This window comes from Colobus angolensis, unplaced genomic scaffold (genome assembly GCF_000951035.1).
Source record: "Colobus angolensis palliatus isolate OR3802 unplaced genomic scaffold, Cang.pa_1.0 Scaffold118, whole genome shotgun sequence".
NCBI classification, from domain to species: domain Eukaryota; kingdom Metazoa; phylum Chordata; class Mammalia; order Primates; family Cercopithecidae; genus Colobus; species Colobus angolensis.
The window spans coordinates 3,254,596-3,262,134 of record NW_012112919.1 but is presented as its reverse complement, the minus strand read 5'-3'; positions in this window follow the sequence as shown (position 1 = coordinate 3,262,134).

The window sequence follows — 7,539 nt, the reverse complement described above, 5'->3', positions numbered from 1 at the left end:
GGTTACCCCAATTTTCCTTAAAGCATGTGTTTGTACCTTGAATATTGTGCTTAGAATTATATATCTGAACACAGGGTTAGCCTATTAGTTTTAAAGACCACTCAAAGAGAAGAGTAAAGGAAAAGAACAGTAATGCAAGCTTTTCTACCCTAGGCTACTCTCTAACTCTGCCCAAACTCCTGAAATTGATTTTGTGGGGAAACAAAATGACTCAGTAGCAAGACAATCAATTTCAGAAGTTTTATCATGATTTCTTGTATCTATACTAGCTTGCTCTTGATTTTTCTCTAAGGATTTACAACAAACTCTCTGAATCTCAATTTTTAATCTAGACCTCTGCCAACCACATGATGTATCAGGACAACATAAGCCAACAAAGTCAAGAGTCTAGGCTTTGGAGACAGACAAATCTGAAAATGAATCTTGTAAGAGCCCTTTTTGGCTTATACAACTCTAGACAAGAGAGTCTGTCTAACAGAACTGTAATTACCTCACCTTTTAATGTCTTTTCCTATGAAAATGAAGAAAAGCACATAAAACTTCTAAAACATAAAAGGTTCTTAGTAAATGGCAATTTTTATTAGAAGTTAGGTTTGTGTTATACAAATTAAGAATTTAAGACTTTTAATGACACAAAATTATATGTTTATAGCTTCAGGAAGTACACATAAGAATTCATTATATAAAATTTAATAAAAATGTTAGAGTTTACCATTTTAATGTAAGAATTTAATAATGGATATTTCGGCCTCATAGATATACATTTGCAGCAGAGAAGCAAAACTGTCATAAGCTCTATAAGTATCTACTCTTGAAAAGGTTTGTGTAATTCCATAGGTCAAATTTTCCCAGAGTCATTAAGTCACTTTAAGAAATTGTGATTCTCTTGCACAAAAGTGATTCTGGTTGAAGGGTAATATTGGAAGAATTATTACATGTTAACAGCTTTCAGGTCCGCTGCTCTTACTGTAATTTGTTTATTTTATAAATCTTCTCCTCTTTAGTTTCTTCCATTTGACTCACTGTTTGATATGCTCTCCTGGCTTTCAATTTTCTTCAAATAGTTCATTGCCTGCCCCCACTAACCCCAGACCAGTATTACTTTGATAATATGGTAATAAATTGGCCTAGTGATAAGTAAAAGCCCCCATTTTTATCTCATTTTGTACACAGGCATGCACATACACACACACACACACACATACACACACACTATACACTCTCACAGACTATACTGATAGGGCATGGACTGGTCCCCAGACTGTTTTGGTACAAAAAATGTGATGATTGCTTCATTTTAGCTTTTGTTATATCTTTCTAAATATGTCTTTTGGTTATAATCCCATCTCAATATTTCCTAGCAACCTATTCCAACAAGAATGTATATTACATTTTAACACATTAAATAGGGTTTTATCAAAACCACAATGAGATACCATCTCACACCAGTTAGAATGGCAATCATTAAAAAATCAGGAAACAATAGGTGCTGGAGAGGATGTGGAGAAATAGGAATACTTTTACACTGTTGGTGGGACTGTAAACTAGTTCAACCATTGTGGAAAACAGTGTGACGATTCCTCAAGGATCTAGAACTAGAAATACCATTTGACCCAGCCATTCCATTACTGGGTATATACCCAGAGGATGATAAATCATGCTGCTATAAAGACACACACACACGTATGTTTTTTGCAGCACTATTCACAGTAACAAAGACTTGGAATTAACCCAAATGTCCATCAGTGACAGACTGGATTAATAAAATGTGCATATACACCATGGAGTACTATGCAGCCATTAAAAAAGGAGGAGTTCGTGTCCTTTGTAGGGACATGGATGCAGCTGGAAACCATCATTCTGAGCAAACTTTCACAAGGACAGAAAACCAAACACCGCATGTTCTCACTCATAGGTGGGAATTGAACACTAAGATCACTTGGACACAGGAAGGGGAGCATCACACACCGGGTCCTATTGTGGGTATGGGGTAGGGGGGAGGGATAGCATTAGGAGATATACCTAATGTAAATGACAAGTTAATGGGTGCAGCATACCAACATGGCACATGTATACATATGTAACAAACCTGCACGTTGTGCACATGTACCCTAGAACTGAAAGTATAATAATAATAAAAAAAGATAAAATTTGCAATAAATATATAATTGTTATAATTTTTCATGCACCAATACTATAGCATCAACATATAAAAATATGGGACACGTAAATAAAAATAGAAATGTAGTATTAATTTGCCTCTTATCGATGATGAGACAAAGTGAAAAAAAGTAAATACACAGAAAACTGAAATAATAATGTAGATGTTTTTGTAGCATGTCAGTTCTGTAAAAATAGAGGGAAAACATTATTTTCCAAAAACAAAACAAAATCAGATCAATGCATTGTTTATTTAACTGGCTATTTATTTTACCCCCATAATTATTCATAAGGCTGAAGATTCCAAATGGCCTAAACCACATTAAATTGGAAATATGATTCATAGTCACAAGCTTTCATGTTCAAAAATACTAAAACTTTTTGTAATAGCTTTTAAAATTAGAAGATGAATTATTTTATGATCAATTTTAATCACAGGAAAAAAAAAACATAATTAGAAAGACCGCGTTCACTTTGTGGCTCATAACACTAATGTTAAAAGAGTTTCTATGATTGTCCTAAAGCAACCCATTCATTTCCCAACAGGAGGTTCTTAGTCCTGAAAAGAATGCATTGGCAGAAGATGTACAATGGTCTGCAATTCAACTGACTCTTCAATTTAATTTTTGAAAATTATTCACTTTTGGCCGTGAGCTATTTTGTGTGACAGAGCCCCTGATTGCTCACTTAGCCATGCACTCTTAGCCAATTTAGCCCTAAGCAGTTTTCAATAATTCAAAATTCCTTAAATGCATAAATCCCTTGCCCACGTTTAGAAGAGTAATTTGTGACTATAATTACGTTAAAATCTCACATGTTTGCTTATCACAGAATGGCAACATTCAAGACACCAGCTTTCCTCCCCTCTCATTATTATTTTATTGAACAATATATTTTTAATTTAGAATAATCATTTCACAAACAATATTTGCTTATTTTAACTAATAGTTACAATTGTTAAAGTAGCTTTCTTTTCTCCTTATGTGACTCAGCAAGAAATGAAATTGTTAACAATTACCTTTAATGAAAAAATTCATGCCCTCATAAGCCACAGTTTTAGAATGAATAAATGATAAAAAGGATGAGTAATATATTGTATCAAACAATCAGTAATTTAGAAAACATTTGGCGGGGCATGGTGGCTCACACCTGTAATCCCAGCACTTTGGGAGGCTGAGGTGGGCAGATCACCTGAGGTCGGAAGCTCAAGACTAGCCTGACCAACATGGAGAAACTCCATCTCTACTAAAAATACAAAATTAACTGGGCATGGTGGTGCATGCCTGTAATCCCAGCTACTCGGGAGGCTGAGGCAGGAGAATCGCTTGAACCTGGCAGGTGGAGGTGGCAGTGAGCTGAGATCGTGCCATCGTACTCCAGCCTGGGCAACAGGACTGAAACTCTGTCTCAAAAAAAAAAAAAAAAAAAAAATCTTTAAAACTCTTAGGATAAAATGATAAGTAAGGTGTCTCTTTAGGAACACAATAGGTACAATTAGAAAGAAGTCTGACTTTTTATTTTTTATTTTATAACACAAGTTAATGTGTTTTCTGTTCTGACACTTAGAGCCCACAGGAATTAGCTTAAAGGTATCTCTCAAGCTATTCATAAGACAATCTCAAGGTACATCAGAAAAATTTTCATTCTTCTCTCTTCTACTTTTCTCTATAAGTTTTTGTGATGTTCTGTTTAGACTTTGTAGTCACTTTGTGCTATTTTACACGAATGCAACTCTGATCGTGCTTTCTCTATGTCAGAATTATGCTAACTCATTTCTATATTGGTACAGAGCAGTCATTTGTTGGTGTTATTTCTCTAAGAGAACAATGTTGCTTCAAGGAGATAATCATATGGGACTATTAAACATATAATCTTTTGATGCAAAAAAAAAAAATTCTACCATCTCAAAATAAAAATGCAGATAATAGATTGTAAAAATAATTGCAAGGGATGTGGAAAATAACGAGTAAATAACTATAATTCTAGCAAATCTGAAAAACTAATTAGAAAAAAGGACAGAAAAGCACACAATAGAAAATTGGAGGAAAAATATAAATAGGCAATTACAGAAATGGAGAGAAAATAGCTAGTAAAAGCTCTTCAACTTCTCTAGAAGGCAAGGAAATGAAAATAGAATTTAAGGCCCGGCGCGGTGGCTCAAGCCTGTAATCCCAGCACTTTGGGAGGCTGAGACGGGCGGATCACGAGGTCAGGAGATCGAGACCATCCTGGCTACATGGTGAAACCCCGTCTCTACTAAAAAAAATACAAAAAACTAGCCGGGCACAGTGGCGGGCGCCTGTAGTCCCAGCTACTCGGGAGACTGAGGCAGGAGAATGGCGTGAACCCGGGAGGCGGAGCTTGCAGTGAGCTGAGATCTGGCCACTGCACTCCAGCCTGGGCGACAGAGCGAGACTCCGTCTCAAAAAAAAAAAAAAAGAAAGAAAATAGAATTTAAAATGAGATACCATTTTTCATCATCTGATTGAGTACGAAAGAGAAAGGAGGAAAGAAAGGAAGAAAGAAGGAAGGAAGGGAGAATGAGGGGAAGGAAAGGAAGGAAGAAAGGAAGGGAGGGAGGGAGGAAGGAAGGAAGGAAGGAAGGAGAGGGAGGGAAGAAGGAAGGAAGGAAGGAAGGAAGGAAGGAAGGAAGGAAGGAAGGAAGGAAGGAAGGAGAGGGAGGGAAGAAGGGAGGGAGAGAAGGGAGGGAGGGAGGTAAGGAGATACCTCCATTGTTTCTGGAAATTCAGGGATTAAAACAGGCATTTTTATTCACTGCTAGTAAAATATATGTTGCTATACATATTTTATAAACTCTCTAGACTACTTTTAAACATTTCCACTTTGAGGAATAGAAATAAGAATGTTAGAATATAGATTGCAGCATCGTCTTGTGGGGTGGGAGCAAACAGTAAGAAATCTGAATTATTAACAGGGGAACAAACCACTTAGTAAATTATTTTATAGCCAACCATAGATTATTATATAGTCATAAAAAATAATGAGTTAGAGCTTGATTACTTAAACTAAAGGAATTTCTAGAATCATGTTAAGCCAGAATAATAATTGTGCATTTGTTATCTGATAATATTAAAATAAATTATAACAAGACTACTCTGAAAAAAGATGCTTTAACTTTGGATATGCAGAATGTATGGATGGGATGTGGGAGGTCACAAGATGGAAGAGAGGAAACAGGGATAGAGGCACTATGAAATTCACACTAATAAATAAAATGGTTCTAAAAATAGAAACATCATGCACAATATAATCCTATTGGTATAAAGCTATATATTTAGCTATATATCTATGCTCATACATAGGCATTAAGGAGTGGTTTTTAAAGAAATGACGTCCATACTTATCCTTGAATACCAGAATTTCCAGTGAACTTTGACTTTCTTCCTTAATTTTCTCTGTTGCCTTGAGCTTTTGCAGTGATTAACTTGTATCATTTATACAATCAAGAATAAATAGCTATTTTAATTTTATAAAAATAATGTTTCAAAAACATTTTTTAACATTTTTAGCAACTCTGTATGTGATTTGCTTGTGCCTAATGCGTTCAGTAATCATATGTGCAAACAGAATTATGTAGATGTGGAAAGCATCTCTCAAAATCGGATGGCCACTCACGATTGTGTTTTTGTGTGTGCATGCATGTGTGTGAAGCAGGAGAGGATGTATCCTCCAGAATAAAGAACAAGCCACTTCCATTTAACCTCTCTTCCCTTAAAGAGCTACCTCAGGTGTAGTTTTTATGTTCTAATGTCCTTAACAATGTGTACAACTATGTAGCTTTTTGTAACTTATTAAAGTTTACATATAATTTTCTCTGGATATTAATTGAGATAAAAACTGGGGAATTTGGTAAAATTCCAAGTAGATTCGGTTCATTCACATTAGAAAGGTAGTTCTCTCCTTGACTTGAATGTAAGTTTCTGAGAAGGGTAAATAGATCTTATACAGCACCACAGAGAAAACCTTTTCAAACCACACAAAGAGCAGTCAAGGTAGCCTGTTCCTGTTTCCAGAAAGATTCTATGGGACCAAAGAAGAGATTCACTGGAAAGAAAGTGAGTGAGCAACACGGCAAGACAATAGTTTTAGTCCTTCTAATTAAGTCTTTCAGAATTTTTTTTTCCTACTGGTCTGAAGTTATTTTCATCTAAGAATTATTTTTTTTTTATTATCAGTGCTTAATACTGGGCCAGGTATTTAGTAGACATTAAATACACACATATCAAATGGAACTATTTAGCTGAATTCATCTTTTGTTTTTGTAGAGTTTGCATTTTTAAGTAAATGTGTGTGTGCTTGCAGTTACTTCATGTAAATTCACCATTTTGCCATCCTTGAATTTAGATCAGGATAGGTATAAATACAACAAATATGTGAGGAGGAAAATGCATATTGAAATTTGCATGAAGCAAATAGAAGTCATGACATTGTCCTCTTTTCTATCATCAAATAAAATATATTTGGAATATGGGGGAACCCTAACTTAGAATCATTTTAATATGTTTGGGGAATTCAAACAAATAAAAATGTGTATATCAAATGTAAATTTTCATAAGTTGTTCTTAAATCCAGCTACTTAGTTCTGAATTATACCTTATAAAAGAGGTGTATCAATATACTTATTCTTTTAAAAATAAATGGGCTTATTTTAAGTCAACACAAATTTTGTGTTATTTAGTTAGTTTTGTGCAGAACAACCAAGTACAATTTCCAGTGTCAATCAATTCTCTTTTCTAAGGCTTTAATGAAGATGTTAAATAGCACCCGAATTCATAGAAACCCTGGCAGCACTGATTCTGTCTCATATTCTTTGACATTTTATCACCCTGATTGGTTTATTCATTGCCCTCTAGTCTTTTTCTGTAGCCTGGCAAGCCTTTTTTCTCTCTTTTACGACATGATCCAAAGTAAGTCCTTTCAAATTAACTTGTGGAAATCAAATTTCAAGGAACGTGTTTACTAAAGGTCACATTTATGAAATGTTCTATAATTCTTTTACTATTTGGATTTGTATTGAGGAAAACTGAGTTAGGATAATTACTATATTAAACAGATGAGACATGCTTGTTGCTCACAATTATTCATTTCATTGGGCTCTTTTTTAAACTGTATTTCAAGTATTAGAACATCAGGTACATAAAGTGCTAATTTCCAGACAGGTCATATCATCAGAGTTTTATAAAAATCTGCCTCATATATACTTCCTTACCTGTGATATCCATAAAATATGTACTCTTTTTCAAAATGATTTTTAAATGTACCTATCATTGTTTTTAATGAAAAAGAGATCATCAGAAAAGTTTGTCATATTTAATGAACATGTCATTGCAGTCTGAGAGCATTGTTTACTATTTGTTT